At 41.7% G+C, this 15,115-nt stretch overlaps 1 protein-coding gene across 7 annotated transcripts in view; it reads right to left on the bottom strand.

Annotated features, from left to right (window-relative positions):
- The window catches only part of ADIPOR2 (adiponectin receptor 2), a 44,939-nt gene that overhangs the window by 26,246 nt on the left and 3,578 nt on the right, over positions 1–15,115 (bottom strand). Inside the window, exons 1-2 of one of the 7 annotated variants that reach the window (XM_017726235.1) lie at positions 8,441–8,455; positions 4,344–4,349 (exon numbers count right to left, since the gene is read on the bottom strand). The exons of 1 other annotated variant lie outside the window; for it this stretch is intronic. The gene's annotated coding sequence lies outside the window, so the exon portion shown is untranslated. Of the gene's footprint in view, positions 1–2,596; positions 2,701–4,343; positions 4,350–8,440; positions 8,456–9,492; positions 9,516–10,746; positions 10,770–12,054; positions 12,080–13,064; positions 13,151–15,115 lie in introns of those variants that run through there. 5 more of the 7 variants (XM_008643988.2, XM_017726236.1, XM_017726240.1 and 2 more) reach the window with 5 other exon arrangements.

Here is a 15,115-nt window from a genome sequence, read left to right as displayed (position 1 = left end):
GCCACTGTGCAATGGCACAGGAGTCAACACCCACAACTATCGGCATATTTAGGACACTGCTTCACTCCTTGATATGGAAAGACTAGTTACACAAACTTAAGCACCACAGGATAATGCTATTATTCTCTATATGACACTCCCTAGGATAAGCACCACAGCCCTTCTAACCTCCCAGAATTCACCTGGCACAAGGACTGATTTACCGCCTAGGCTAAACCATGACACATGGTAGTAAAACAAAGCAAACGCATTAACGGTAGTGTTTGTAATTAAATTTAAAAGATCTGTCACTCCCTTTTTAGGACAAAACACAGCCTGGATGGTCAGACTACCTCCCACTACCCCTAAGCAAAGCAATCTCTCCAGTACTCCACTCTCATCAGTTATGTTCTTTCCTGTAAGCAGCACAAGAATGATCCTCAGGAGGTATTTAATTCTGCCTGTAGGAAAATGAAAATTCTTCTCCCTACACTCCCCTCTCAACTGCCTTTCTGGCAGAAACTTTCCTGTGCAGGTAGGCAATGGCATCCACTGTATGCTGTTTCCTTGATAATCCCCTTCCAAAGCATCCATTAAAGCAGCACAAACAATGTATACACAGTGGATGGTTCTTCCTAAGATTAGCTCATTCCCTCTAACAGAACTTACCAAAAGAACAAAAGACTATCGTGAAAATTTCAGGCTACACATTTCTCAGAATATTCATTAATGCTTAATGTTTAATGAAGGGCTTGAGTGCCCAAAAAATTTTGTAAGAGATGCTGTATCAGTCTACAAACTTTGCCTTGCCTGTGTCTACGTGCCATGGCAGCTACAACCGTGCCAGTGGAAGGGCAAAGCTGATCGAACAGTGAGACTTCACCGAATCCCCAGCGGTTTAGGCAAGGCCTCAGGAATAGAATAGGCACATTTCCATTCCCAGAACTGTCAGCACAGGCACAAATGGCAGAGCACTTCCACTACAACCCATGGACAGACTGACTGGGATAAGAACACAGCTTACACAGGGCAATGGGGAATTTTGTGCCTATGAAACAGTTGATTCTGGCTACCTTGAGTGAAACAAGGTATAGTGATTGAAATGCACTTTTCTTGGCACACTGTATTTCTAGTACTATCCTCTGGTAGGGAGCTTCTGTCACAAGTAGTCCCTCACAAATAGTACAGTAAGGCCAACTTGAAATACAGGATTTTTATCTTCTTTTTTTTTTTTTTTTTTTTTTTTTTTTTTTAATTTAACAGTCTTTCAACCATTGAGCTGTCTTTTTCAATTCAGGAGTTAAACATTCACAGTTAACATTCCAAATATTCTCTAAAGCTACAGTCAAAAACAAAGCAAACAAGGGTATGTATGAACAGGAGGAGAAGGAAATTCTCACAGAAGACTTTGTTTTCTCAATGTACCCTAAAGGAAAAGTACGAATAAGGCTGTAAAAATTCTTTGGAGGTCATCTTTAACAATGAGGAGCCATGAGGAAGTAATCCAACACCTCTTTTCTTGATGTAATTTCCCTAGATAAAGAGGCATCTACAAAACAAAGATTAGACTCCCGCAGAGGGTCAGTGGCCAAAAAGCTGTCTTTGTAACTTGTAAACTGTCACTGGACGCTTCAGCCTAAGCTATTTCACAGCAGGCTGCAGAGGCAAACAATCAAGCACATTCTGATGCATTTGGATGCAAAGAAAGGGAACAAGCCAGCAGCCTGCCTGCATTATCGAAATGCTTCCCTTTCAGAGGATCCCATTACATTGTTACATTTGTCCAATTTGTACTGCAAATTGGACCCCAGTTTTTTAACTGGGTTGAGAGTTATGTCAGAGGCTGGCCCACCCCCAGAGCACAGTGTCCGGTCCTTACAGACTGGATGACTGCTGTAAATCAGTTCTACTCTTCAATAAACCAAAACCAAGTGAATTGTCACAAAAGCAGTACAAAACTAAGAACAGAAGTTCAAGTTCTTTTCACATTACATTCCACAAATATCCACAGCCCAGACCTGGAAAACCTGCTTTTGGTTCACTTTTCATTAAATGGCTGTTTCTCCAAGTGAAAAGCATTCCATCTTTTGCCTTTTAATGATTTTATTTCTGTGGCATGCTACTCACACCAACTTGCTTCATGGCTGCCAACAACAAAAAGATGCAGTTCTTTTATGTTAGTAACACTTGGGATCACAGATTGCCTAGAAGTGAAAGACTGAAATTAAACATCACTTTTCTTTTAAGTGAAAATTCAGAATACGTACTTTTAGCTACTGCCTCAAGGACATCCAATTCACAAAACTGTTGGGTGAAGACGAAGAAACCAAAGTATTTGGAGCAGGCACTAAAATCCAGAGCTAGATCACGAAACTGAGGTTACATTCCTTTAACCCCTCTACAGAGAGAATCTTTGCATGGGAATGTAAAGGGCACCAAGATAGCAGCAATCCAGAGACAAATATTCCCCTACCCTTCCTCCTAGGAAGCCTGTGTTTCAATCTCTAAAAACTGAATCAAGATCTTTTACAGATCAAGAAAATGCTCCAAGGCCCGGAGCAACTGTACAAAAACAAACGCTGCAGCCCTGCTTTGAAAACCAAAGAGGAATACGCACATTTCAGGCTGCAAACTTCCACCAGCAAATCCTTAGGACAGCTGCTTTCAGTGCTCCTTACTGGCCTGCTTGGAGACCTCTTTATTTAGACGCCACCGCTGCGCAGATTTAAGGCCTGGCTGGTGCCCAGAGGGGGCAGCTCCACTTTCCCCTGTACAGGCAATGAACAGCTCCACTTCTCACAGCTGCCCACCCCAGAGGCACTCTGATATTTGTCACAAGCCCTTCCAGGTGACAGCGTGGAAAACCATTAACCAGGGGAGGGGAATGACATCATCATTTGCCACGTAAAACGCAAATGCCGTCGAACGCATAAAGTGCACTGGCTCAACGCACTATCGGGGAAGCAGCGTGGACAACATGACAAAGGGCAGCACCCCAGCCCCAAAGGTTTAACTCTACATATATTCTAGGCAGAATTTTCCTAGCCTAATGAAAACCTGGCAGTTATCTGTTGGCCCTAACCTTTAATCGTTATGTATGTACACACTGTGGCCTTTACTATGACCTGTCGACCAGGGCAGACCACACCTGGCACAGCAAACCGGACACCTTACCAAGGTCCCTACTTTTAATAGAGCTCACAGGATTCGGAGGCCGGGTTGTAAAAAGCTGACACTCTTCCCAGTTTTTGGAAGCACCTGCTCTCTAGTTTTACTGATAATCTTGATAAGCTTTACACATGAGGTTGTGAGCTTGCTCATCAGTGTTTTGTTTTGTGTCTGACAGGCTTGGTCTACAGAATATCTGCTTTCCCATATTAGTAAAAAAATAAGAACAAAGTGAAGTTACTCCTTCAGCTGCCCTCAGCAATGGCATTTCTTCAGCTGAAAGCAGCACATCCTCTCCTCAAAAGCCATGCTGTCGTTTTGCCACAAGTCAGACAACTAAAAAGCTGCTACTTTTCTGTAGCAAAAATTCTACAAGAACATTTTGGAAATAACATCCACAGAATTGTATCAGTCTAGGATCAAAAAGCGGTGCATCATCTTTCAGATTCCTTCTTAACCACCAAAATTCAAGGAAAAGAAGCAGATCCACTATAACTAGGACTGCATCTAATTTATGCCAATTAGAAGCAGATTTAGTCAAGTGGCTGAAGTTCCACGTAAGACCAAGTAAAGCTACTTATTAATTACTTATTTTAACTTCCTTAATGCAATGGCCAGAGAATAATTTCAGTTTTAAAAGACAAATATTATTGAGAGTTAAGAAAAGCTGATGTGAACATTAGTCTCCTCTACATTTAGTGCCACTCCTTCAGACACAAATATCTTTTGTGGTAACATAGTTCAAAATCATCTTGACTTCTGAACCAAGACCAAAGACACTGATATCATAAGACAACACTGACACAATTTAAAAGTAGAAATGTTAAGTTAATCTTTTACTTTCTACTGCCCTATGACTAAGGAGAGATTTCAAAACACCCACAGTCTACTTATGAGAATATACTGCTAAAATGAAGTGGGGATGTAGCTTGAACTCAAAACGCATCTGCAGGTCCTAGACCAAGACACTCACACAAAACACCATCTTGCTGTGGTTTGTTTGACCAAAATACTTTTTGCTAGTACCACTGCGCTCCCCACAGAGGTTTTTGCTGCAGTCTGTGGTCTAACCAGTACAGCGATACCAGTGTAAATTCTAAGTTTGAAACAGCTTAAGATCATAAACATGCCTCATGTTCATTTACAGGTAATCAGGAAGCATTTTGTGAATATGCACCTTAGATGTTTTCCACAACTTGGCACTACTTACTGGTGCATTCAGATAACCACGGGGGGGTGATGGGGGTGTGTGTATGTGATCCACATCGCTTTCAACTCAAAAAAACCCCCTCAAAACCAGAAAAGTCCCCCAAACACACAATGGAGTTGAGGGAAAAAAACGCTGTAAATGAGCTGGGCAATGAGGAGCACCTACCTTCTAGATACTTCCAGTGCAAAAAAAATACTGTGTCCCTACTTTGGAGCATGTAATTGCCATCCACCCTTTGGTAACAGAGCTACACTGCTTGCTAAGTACAATGGGGACTGGCTGTAACATTGGATTAATGACAATCAGCACCATTACAGGAAAAAAAAGATTATTTTTTCTGGCAAACTATTTACAGAAGATAATTTACAACATAAAATACCAGCAACAGCAGATTAAGCAACAAATTCCTCGAGGGAAACAGACACAATCCTTACACTTACAAAAATCTCTTATTACAAAACAGGAATAAAGGCTAAATTTCACATAAACAGAAAAAGTTGAAGCCAGACCTCCAGGTTGCCTTTATCATGGGTAAAATACAGCATTTACTCTAATTATGAAATTCACAAAAGGAAACACAGCATTATGTGAAGCATTTACAGTAAGCAGTGATGGATGTGTATCACAGTTAAGCACTACTGACTACCCTCTCACCTACACAGATCCCCACATGGCAAGGTAAGATACAAAAGATAGGATTTATCCAGGATCATTTACTCCTGCTCCAGAGCCTGGAGTCACAAGAGGGTCTGCCACACCCTTCCTAGACTTGCAAGGGACATGCAGGGATCTGGGGACATTGAACGAGGGGAAAATCAACAACATGCAACCCTGTACACGCAGCACTGCCGGTGCCAGCAGGAGCCCACGTGCTCCATATCGAGCCACAAGGCCAGCACTGAGGTTTATCACATTTCCTCTGTCAGAACTTCAGCTTTTATGCAGTTTAGCTGTGACAGGAGCTTTTCTAACTGCCCAGATGCCATTGACTTTTGCTTACCTTGGTGTGATACAACCTCTAGTTATACTCCACAGAAAGAGGAATTCTCAGCGATGTTGAGAAATACCGGCCTAGCATGACAACAGTGGAGAGGCAGGATGCAGCACACAGGAGTACAGGCATGGGATACGAGACAGGACACAGCCTTGCCACATGGTGACCCCACAGCTAAAGAACTCATTAAAGGACAGTTAAAAAAGGCAGGCCTGTAGCCTAAAGCCGGCTTTCGGGGTAACAAAGAAATTGTAACTAACATACATAAGGGACACTGTATATAGTAAATTCAGACATAACCTGGAGCTTTAGACCAATGAAGAAAGAAAAGAGGAATAAAAGCATATTAGCAAAGATACCAAGGAAACTCAAGTGGATCCTGGAGGGAGGAAGAAGAAACAGGGAACAGCAACATCACACCCCTCCCAACAAATGATTCCTAGGGCTAACAACCTCCGTTACCCCCTCCAGCAGTCCAAAGCTGCTGACCTAAAGACGCAGAGCAGCAATGGAAGGGTGAAAACAAATCACAGAGAAGGGACAGAAACCAAAAAGTCTGTGTGTTACAATTTTAGCTGCGTTTGGTAACATTTTCGTGGATGTAACTGCCACATTCTTCTTAGAATCATTAGGGAGACGTTCATAAAGAAAAACTGAGTCACACTGCTAAAATTTCCATTGTACCAACAATAAGTTCTTGGCCTTACTTGCATGCATGTTACTTTTATAAATAGCCACATGCACAAGGGGTACTTCCTCTTTACCATAAAGAACATAACAACAAAGGAGAAGGAATGCAAGACTCCATCCATGGTTGTCTTTAAAGCGTTATAGGAAAATTACAATAGAGTAACAAGGTCTGAAACAGCCCCAGGAAAAGCAACCGAATGGGCCACCTGAACTGGTAACACTCTCTGCCCAGAGAGGGAACTCTGCTGGAGTGACCTGTCAGTGTTGTTCTGTACCTTAAGGGCCTTTCATACACATACACACTCTCCTACAACAGCACCTGAACACAAAACAGTGAGCCAGGCACTCACTGTCTGTGCTTTCTGTTTGCAGAAAGAATCAGCAGACATCATAGAAGACATTCCATTTCTTTAAGAAACCCTAAGAACAGGAAGGAAACATGGCCGAGTCAATAAGCCCTCACAATCTTAAGAGTAGGAAGGGCAGGAATTTCAGTTGATTTCCTGGACAAGGGCCCAGACAGGAGGAACACGAGCAGAAGGCAAGAACTGGGTCAGCAAACTACTGAATAGTTATTTGTCCTAGTTTTCAAATACTTACTGAAGGTACTCTTGCCCTAGCCCAACTGCATCTATAAGGGGTATTAAGACATGGAGAACTAAGACAGATAAACTGCTCTGAAAAGAAGAAAAAAATACCTTAGGCTGGTACAACACCTACTGTCCATGGAGTTAGCAAATAAAGGATCTTATTCTAGGATAAGTTTATTCTCTCTCTGTAAGAAAAATAAGCTGTCAAATATAATTTTGATGTGAAGACAAACTACCATATCCACAGTTGTGATCGAGGTGCAACACAGCTCTTTAGATTCACCCAATGTGCACAGACAGACAGAAGACACAGGCCAAGCTTCTCAGCAGAGACTGAGTGCTACATATAGAAGCCAGCCACTAATTCGTATGCCAAAGATGTACTCAGCTGAGTTCTCCAGCTGAGAACTCCATACAGGGGGTCAGACCTGAACAGAGCCTTCCCCACTTGTATCCCCAGGTACACTATTATGGAAAGCATGAAAGGTTCTTCCAGTATTGACAGCACAGTAGTGGCAGATATGATTTTGGAAAAAAAAGTAGACACTGACAGGTTGTAAGTCCTCAGGAAAGTCAATAACCAGCGCCGTGAATTTAATACATTAGAAAAAGCAGAAGGAAAACCTTGGAGGACCATTGACCTGCCCAGATAACCAGGCAAGTCCTGACTTATGTAGATAAGCAAGCAGCTGGCAGTTAAGTAAACAAGTAAGAAGTGAAACAAGCCTTGAATTTATGAAATACAAAATCTAGTATCTACCTTTAATATGTGCTAGTTAATCTGTAATAGTTCGTAAGTTTTACATCACATTTTACACATGTACTAAATTATTTGAGAGAAGGTTTCCTTTGTGATAGGAAAGCAAGCTTTATGTAAAACCAGAGGTGACCACTCAAAATTGCAGTTAAGATTTCAACACAGCACAAGGGTTCCTAATCTTTGTGTCTACAACAACAATACCACCCCAAACAGCAAGAAGAGAAAGTGAAGATACCAACCACTGCCCATCAACCAAGGTAAGGCCACACAGAGTTAGCAGATCACGTTAGGCGACCTCAAACACAACAAAGTAGTTTTTGACACAGCAGTAGGTAAACCTTGGAACTTCTTGCTACAGGATGAGGATCCACAGGGAAAATGGACAAACATACAGGGTAAATCCATCAAAGGGTATTAAGCACATGAAGCCACCTTTAGCTCAAGAAACCCCTGAATACCAGGGTGCATTTATGTCATGTAGCTTGCACATTCATGGTTTGAAGCTATTTTCTTCCTTAGGGGATGGACATCCTCACTAAAAACTCACTAAAAGAGTTCTCTCTGAGGAAGGACAGCAAAGGGCCTAATGCACAGAAATGAAATACAACAGGAAGGAAGTAAAATTATTATGAGACAGAAGACAAAAAACTCCACAGAAGAAAGGATGAGGGTTGAAACAAAATTTCCTAGGGATACCAGGCAAAGCACCCTAAGAATACCAATAGCTCCCCAAAGGCATCCAAGAAGCCAGTAGGCACTACCCTGAGAGGCTCTGGCCAGCGACTTATGTAAGAGGACAAGGGGACAGAAAAACCCTGTGGCTGCCAAGTTTCTTCCTTCTCCCCTGAATGGTCAGCTTGGCTGGGACTGGTAGGTGGTCCTGCAACTTGGCCAGGCTGCAGACTCAGAGGGTATAACTAGAAAGGTCAGGGACAAAGCACAGTCAAAGGCTCAGTTAGAGGTGCTGCAAGCTGGCACATTTGGCACACGCACGTCAGGATTTCATCCTGCAGCCAGGGAGGACACATCAAGTGAACCGTGCCGTGAACACGGCCGGGGCACAACTCTCACACTCCCCCCCACCTCAGCTCTACTGACACACACAGCCTGCTGAGCACAACCAGCCCAAAGCTTCTTGGCCTCTCTCCTTCAAGGAGGTCTTGTCACTTTGTGCGTGGGTGACACACAGGGGCAAGAAAATTGAGCAAGTGAAGTACAAGAACACAAAGATGTTTCAACAGCAGGGCTTGGAGGCACACGGGTGGATATCACACAGCCTGCTTGGATTACACACAAGAGGGTGCTCAGAGAGTCTCAGGGGGCAGAAGCCTAAGCAGCAACTCCACAATGAAGGCAGAATCCTGATCCAGGGGAAGTTTTACTAGTTTATAGTTTACTAGTTATAGCTATCCTGGAATTTCAAGTTTCGATGGAATTAACTTGCTTTTTTCCAGAGTCTTAAAGAAATCAAAGCACTCAGTGTGCCCCAGTTTTTTTCCTTACATACAGATTAGATAAAATCTGTTAACTATGACTTTTAATTTCTTTCAGGGATAGTGTTTAAACTGACACACAGCAATTTGATACCACTGATTTCCACTGACAAAAGTCAGAACAGTAAGAGCAAATGGAAAAGAAAAAACTAAGCAAAAATACCCAACCCCATGCATAAACCCCCCCCCAAAACTCACAAAACTGAAAAATAAACAAAACAAACCCTTCAAAAAAACCCCAATCCTATTAATTCCTTGATTCATTGCTACAGTTTTCCTCCTGAAGAGAAAAAGAATGACATCTTCCGGTCCTGTCTCTGACTGGTTTGTATTCTCCTGCACCTCACCTCAACAATCAACTTCAATTTGGAAGCCCCACTTGTCACACTGTCACCTTGTTGCAGAAACATTCAAATTTCTGAGAAATACAGCACAGAACAATGAAACAAACAGGTCTTGTACCTTCCACATGGAGTAACACACAGCAGTTATCTTAGCCCCTGCAATAATTTTCCCCAACACACAAAGTACTCCTAGCTCTAATTTATTACTGCTCTCTGACAAACAGCTGTGCTACAAATGAGGAAGCACAGCTCAATTTCTCTCACCTCAGATTCCTCACTGGTTCTTGATGTTTGTATTCAAGCTTGGAAAGGTTACAGTCCAAGACTCCTACAAGAAAGATGTCTAATCAACATGAAGGCTGTTTCTCCGAGAAAACTAAAAACTAGATAATATATTTATACAGAGAGGGGAAAAAAGTCCAAGGAGTCTGTGTCCTACGCAGCAGCTTGTAAACATTTACATCACGCTGGATGACAAAATGAATGCATTCATCTAAATTAACATCCTTCCATTTTTGTAGGCTCACTCACCCAGATAACTTTGACTTAAAACTCCGCACAGTTACAGCTAAATTGCATAAAGATGCATCAGCACAAAATCAAGGAAAACAGGAAATTTTCAACCATGTCCACTATATCATTCTCTACAAAATGTTCAACTTAACTCCAGATACCGTATCTTATCCAAACTCTCTGCCAAACAAATCTCTGCCTCGGTACTTGTTAAAGCTGATTTATTACTGTCAAATACATTAATCTACATGTTAATCTGCCTCAGGTCACTTGAAGTTAGTGAAAAGGGACCTTTGTCAAGCCATATAAAATGTTGCTTTTGGTCCACATGGGAGTTTGAAATCAGAGCTTGGGAGAGATCCTCTATGACATAAATATTACAGCATGAAAACAGCAACGAACACAGAAGACTTTTCCTGTAATCCATTTCCATTTTCTCTGCTTCACTTCATGGCATGTTGTTAAAGCCTAAAAATTTCCCTAAATGAAGGCTGAGTTTATCTTAGGATCCTGTGTCGCTGGAGTTGTAAAGAACCAGCATGACAGCCTCAATCTGACATTCATTGCACTCCAGTGGAGGAGGGAAGGCTTGTAATTTATACAACCTACTTCATCCATACTGCAAGTAGTACACAAGACAGAAAATCTGGCTCCAACATTACACATACTACATTATGTACAGTAAGTGCTGGTAATACTTCTATACAAAGTCCTACATCAAACAGTTTAAAACCTCCCCAGTTGCATGGCTTCCTTATTCAACATTTCCAATAGAAAGCAGAACTGGTTTTCACTAGCAGACCACTTGCTTCCTAATATAATCAATTCTCTAGACGACTTACCAGATGATCCAAGATTTCAGTACAAACAAACCAAAAGCTCAAAGATGAATAAAGACTGCTGGGCAATCCCTGAAGAGAAGCAGTTTTAACATACACATCCTGCATGTTTGCTTAGCAACTGGATCCCCACAACCAGCACAATACATTGGTACTGGTCTATTACCTGTCACATCCCCTGAAGAAGCAGTCTCGGATGCAAGCAGCAGTAATGAGTATATTCCCCACCTTTCCTTTTTATGTTTGCCTAGTAATTAATTTTAAGTGCCAGTAATTCTCAATTGCTCCATCATTAGCATGACTAAATGTCATTCCACGATAGGAATTATGCAACTATGCTTTGGTCAACCCCAAATACCACCAGTGTTACCTGTGACTCTGACTGTTGTAACAAATAATACACTTATGAACTGTTCATTTATTACAAAGGCCTTACTTCCATTACTATCCAATTCATGAGTCCCTTCGGCTTGACATGAGAAAGTCTTACCTCAAAACAGGATCTTCAAGAAGGAAGCACTGAGCTTTAAGGAAGTTTTAATGTCTACATGCGATAATCTCTGAAAAAGTAATGCGATTTCAGGTGGTAGTACAGGAACTACTGGGCACATCACACTTACTGCTAAAAGAACAGGAATGTGCAATTGCGCCTTTTCAAGGATGGCCTTAGCCTACAGAAAACACTCATGTGAGTCTTGCAGGCAGATAAGCCCTCAGGCACTTGGATAATAATGAACTATTGAAGCAGAGCCAAGACATGAGTTTTCAGAGGAAAACAGTCATGGGTTCTGTGATCATGCTTTGTTTCTCACAATGCCTTTACTGTGATGTGTAACAAGGGGCTGTTTGATCCAGTTAACTGACACAGAAAAAGTCCACTGGAAAGGGCTTACACGAAGGAATGAAAAACTAATGTGCTTCTGAGAGCATCTTGTACCACCTTTCCAACAGCATTTTAAGACTCTGCTGCTCCCAACCCAACACGCGCCCCGGTTACCCACAGTCCTGCAGAGCCGTGCTGCTACATCAACCCTGACCTTATCTGAGTATTTGAGACTGTGGAGTAACATCTCCGACAGTCCTGTGCATCATCTCCCTTTCCCCACACTGACCCGTATCCTGGAGTCCTTCCAAATCACTTGTCACAACTGGCATTTTCAACAGCATCACGCGCTGCTCGGACATTTGCGACACAAACATTTATGCCACGGCTCTGAAACTTGGTCAGCTTCTCTTGCTGTCCATCAAGGACAAGCTTAACTTGAGACTGACTGCCTTCAAGGCAGAGGATGTATTCTGATACATCCTACCCTTAAACTCTAGAGCAGAGGTTCAAGGCCAAAGTAGAAGAGTTTTACAGACAAAGTAACTAAAACCAATAGACACCTCCTCAGTTATTTTAGCAACAAGTCACTTCTTACTGAATCAAAGATTTCTTTTGTAACCCAGAAAGTTTTAACATTTTATTACTGACCTTCTTTCTTACAGCCCTGGTTGATACAAGAACGCCAGAACAAACACCTATGAAAAATCCTAATAGAGAGAAAGGAGACTTTAGCAAATTATACTGTTTCTGGGGGATGATCTAAAAAGAGAACAAATAACTGGTATATATTTAAAAAATAGAGTATTTATATTTAAATTTAGTATTCCTCTTCTATACCAAAAATGTATTTGAAAATTGCCCCTTGAGAAATACCTTACAAATCAAGCCTAAGCTACCTAGCAACTTCCTTCCCTGCATTAGTGAAGCTCGTAAAAAGGAAAGGATTTTTATAAGATACCTATTATTGAACTATTTATGTAATACTGTGGATTTCACATGGTTGCCAGTTATTGAAATGTCACAGAGCAGGAAGTCAAAGAGCAGTTGCACTTAAGTATGGACATTAAGATAACCATGACAGAGGCCTTTTTCAGCATCCTCCTTCTAGCTTGGAATATGTAAAGGTCAGAAAACCACTAAGTAAAGCTTTTGTTGACTTTGTTATGCTTTTCTCAACTCTCAGAACACTCATCTCAGAAAATAATCCATTCTGTTCCCCACTGAAGGTACAGCAGGCAGAAAGCCAATAGTTGGCGCTTTGTCACATATCTACTTTAATAAAAATTATGAGTAGGCTCTTACTTTTATTTCTACAGCCATGTTCCATTAAAACAAAAAACTATTTTCCTAAAAGATTAATACTGAGAACAGCAGAACATTGCTGTGACCAGCCTTACAGTGCCATATGCCATTCTAGGGAATACACAGACACACAAATAATTCTTAAACTAACACAATTTGCAAAGCACATTGTTCTTCATGAGCAAATTGGCTGTATCATCTCCTAATGTCTGAAAGCACCAGATTCCACCACCACTAACTTACCTCCACAGCTTTTGTATTTGTCTTAGTAATACATGCCCACAAAATCCACCAACCATGGAGACCAACACACAAATTAAAGCATTAGGAAAGAAAACAGAAAAGGTAAATCCTACCGTTTACACCAGGGAATAGCAACTGCTCAGTCTCAGGAGCAGCCCACCAGGAAATGCAGTGCAGAGTTCTTCATGACAAAAGCATACCTAAGCTGTCAGCTGAGAGATGCTGAAACGCATGTGACTCTTCACCCCAAGTCCTACTAGCCAGCCACTTCCTTGTTCCAAGTGCTAAAATCCCTTTCCCTGCAGCTAAAAGCCTGCCAGGACTCAGGACTGAGATACAGTCAGTCTCAGCTATACTTGTCTTTGCACAGCAAGGCTTTTTCAAACTGCTCCCACTGCTGTCCAGGAGACATGGATATGTTTCCAATACAAGCAAGAGTTAAAGATTAACTTCTGGAGTTTTACCACCAGCTAAAGGAATGTTACCATTCAGATTTAATCTAAGAAGCCAGAGTTGGCATTTGCTCTCAAAAGACAGCTTTTACTGCTTCTATTCAACTATCTCATTTCCATCACAAGTTCTGCATTTTACAAAAAACAGAAACAATGTACAGACATACCTGATCTTGAAGTTCTTATCATGGTTACACCTCCCAAAATCTAGTATCACCTACCAAGTAGTTTGCACAAGAAACCAAAGGAGCACAAATAAGTGCCTTTAATGAATTACATGAAGAAAGTATTTCATATAGCAGGAAGGCCCATGGCTTGTTCCCTCCAGGAACACCCTGTTATTCAAATATCTATGAACACCCAATTTACTAACACACACTTACGACAACATTTTGAGAAAAATCAAACTTGACAAGTAAAAAACATCCATCAGTAAGGAGCTAAAACAGGAACCTCGCCACAATGCTGTCATTAAAACAGAGAAAAGCCCACTAAAGGCTCCTACCAGCAAAATGACCCTATCTAGAAGTTGTAGGACTGCTTAACACACCCAGTGATCCAAGAAGTTCCACAGCACATAAATTGTCATCCTCTAGACCTAAACAGCGCAGCACAATTGACCTTGGCTTCAAACAAGGAATGGCAGTCTCTGCAATCCTCTAAGCAGATGGAACCAAACATGTTAGGGAAAAAGAGCATTTAATTTGGTTAAGAAGAGAAGGAGGAAAACTGGATGAACAGATAGGAGAAATGGCTTTGGTGTGGCTGTGATAAAGCAGCCTAGTGACACCTTATCTTTACATATATGCAGATGATCACAGACACCCTTAGAAAAACAACCATTCTCTCTGGCAGACAGCTAGACTCTTACAGGACCTATTCAAAGGCAGGCAACACTGTAACATTATGACATCTGTATCTGGTGTAAATTTGGTTTTCCCCATTAGGTGAGAAACACGAACGTTCAGCATTTTGAGATAAAATACTAGCAGAAGGAAGAGAATAAAACAGGGCAAAAAGAGGAAGTAGCCTTTCCCATAGCAGGTCTCAAGAGAAGTTTGCCATGCTCTTAGATGTGCTAGCAGAACACTGAAATACCCACTCTGGGTATTCAGATACGACTTTCAGCCCATTGTGCAAGAAAATTGTCTACTCTCTTGCCTACTGCTGTCTAAAGGTACCTCAGAGCCAATGATTATAGCTCTGCCTGTTCCAACACTTTCCTCCTGTAAATAGTGCCTGACTATTTTCTGTTCTCACAAGGGCTTAATTAGTCCTGTTCACAGAGTGCTACAGCAGCTGGCACATCCCAGCAGACTCCACTGCATTTTCACAGCTATTGAAATCCATCTGAACCATGCAGCACATTTTTCTACACTGACAGTTATGCGTCCTGTGAAATTTATATCCACCTATACGTCTGAAGGCACCTTTCTGCAGTCAATTTAACCACAAGACAGCCCTGAGATGTCCCTGTATCAGGGACAGAAAAAGAGACCCCCTCCTCCACCAACAGCACAGCAGAGACCTGCAACTCCAGAATACATGAGTGATCATGTTAAATCAGTAAGCAAAATGCTATTTAGACGTACGATATCTGCTTTTCATATTTCTAAGCACCTTAACTTCAAGTTCTTTGCTATTTCTCAAATCAAGTAGCAACTGCGTGGCACCTCCCTTCCTGAGAGAGGCTGCCCGCTTATCGCCACACC

The sequence above is a fragment of the Corvus brachyrhynchos genome, unplaced genomic scaffold (assembly GCF_000691975.1).
Source record: "Corvus brachyrhynchos isolate BGI_N302 unplaced genomic scaffold, ASM69197v1 scaffold191, whole genome shotgun sequence".
Taxonomy (NCBI): Eukaryota; Metazoa; Chordata; class Aves; order Passeriformes; family Corvidae; genus Corvus; species Corvus brachyrhynchos.
This window is presented reverse-complemented; position numbering and strand designations above follow the sequence as displayed.